The sequence below is a fragment of the Ailuropoda melanoleuca genome, unplaced genomic scaffold, assembly GCF_002007445.2.
Source record: "Ailuropoda melanoleuca isolate Jingjing unplaced genomic scaffold, ASM200744v2 unplaced-scaffold8450, whole genome shotgun sequence".
NCBI lineage: Eukaryota > Metazoa > Chordata > Mammalia > Carnivora > Ursidae > Ailuropoda > Ailuropoda melanoleuca.
In genome coordinates, this window is record NW_023253826.1 from 1 (window position 1) to 1,819 (window position 1,819).

Genomic DNA, 1,819 nt, shown 5'->3' on the forward strand with positions numbered 1-1,819 from the left:
TCGGTAGGGGAAGAAAGGGATAAAGAAAGGGGGTAATCAGAAGGGGGAATGAAGCATGAGAGATATGGACTCTGAGAAACAAACTGAGGGCTTCAGAGGGGACGGGGGAGTGGGAATTGGATAGGCTGTTGAAGGGTAGTAAGGAGGGCATGTGTTGCATGGTGCACTGGGTGTTATACACAACTAATGAATCATGGAACTTTACATCAAAAACCAGGGGTGTACTGTATGGTGAATAACATAATAAAAATATTAATAAAATAAAAATTAAAAAAGGCTCAGACATTCAAGAAAAAATAGTTAACATATACTGTGTTATTAGTTTCAGAGGTAAAATTAAGTGATTCATCAGTTACAAAGAACACCCAGTGCTCATTACATCAAGTTTCGTCCTTAATGACCATCACCCAGATACCTTATCCCCCACCCCTCCCCTCCAGCAACCCTCAGCTGATTCCCTGGAGTTCAGTGTCTCATATGACTAGCTTTGTTCTATATTTTCATCTTACTTTATTTATCCTTCCCTTCCACTATGGTCATGTGTTTTGTTTCTTAAAATCCAAATATGAGTAATTTTTTATGTAAGCATATTTTGTTTATAGGCATATTATATTTGATTCTCGAAACAACCTTGGAAGATATTATATTCTCCATATTAGATTGAATAAACAAAGAATAAAACTCCAGTTTGATAGCTCTCCTGAGTTCACTGCATTGGTGTAATGGTTTTCATGTTCTCATCACCTCATGTGCAGTTCATTGCCTCCCTCCTTCCCTAGTTTGTTGTAAATGCAACTTAAAAGCATTATAGGGATGAAGAGTTGGAAGCTATGCAAACTATTCCTCATTCTATTTATACAGTAATGTATATTTCCTTCCTTACTGAACTTTGGTTTTCATCTTGGAATATGATTCTATAAACATATACATCAAGATCTTTTAACATCTCTATATAATATTTATATATATATAATGTACATAAATGTATATATTTATTTTTATTTTATTTTATATTATTTTATTATATTTTTTGCCTTTTGTCTTAGTTGATTCTTTCTAGTTCCTGTTTGATTCTTTTTTCTCTAGGTCGCTTGGTATTCTTGAATTGATGAACAAAGAAATGATTCCAAGGTGACAGAATTTGTTCTTCTGGGCCTATCATCTTCCTGGGGTTATAACTGTTTCTCTCCTTAGTATTTTCTTTATTTTACATGACTGTTGTTCTGGGAAACGTCTTGGTAATGGTAACAGTGTGAGGTGATGCCCATCTGCTCCAATCTCCTATGTACTATTTTTTAGGGGGCCATCTGTCCCTTCATTGACCTATGCCTGAGATGTGTTACCAAGCCCAAGATGTTAGGAGATTTTCTGCAGCAAGGCAAGATCATCTCTTTTTCAGGGTGCTTGGCCCAGATCTACTTCTTGCACTTTCTGGGAGCCAGTGAGATGTTTCTGCTGACAGTCATGGCCTATGATAGGTATGTTGCCATATGTAGTCCTTTGCAGTACCTGACAGTCATGAACCGCCAGCTGTGCTTTCAGCTGGTTTTGGCCTGTTGGTGTGGGGGCTTCATCCACTCTTTCACACAGGTCACACTGGTGATCCAGCTGCCCTTCCGTGGCCCCAATGAACCGGACAACTTCTACCGTGATATCCCACAGGTCATCAAGCTAGCGTGCATGGACACTCATGTAGTAGAGGTGCTGATCGTCTCAAACAGTGGCCTGCTCTCTCTCATCTGTTTCTTGGTCTTGCTATTCTCTTATGCCATCATCCTGATCACCCTGAGAACTCGCTTCCGCCAGGGCCAGAGCAAGG

At 39.3% G+C, this 1,819-nt stretch overlaps 1 pseudogene; it reads left to right on the forward strand.

Moving 5' to 3' along the window:
- Positions 1 to 1,118: 1,118 nt before the first annotated feature.
- LOC117800856 lies at positions 1,119 to 1,813 on the forward strand (annotated as a pseudogene).
- Positions 1,814 to 1,819: the final 6 nt, after the last annotated feature.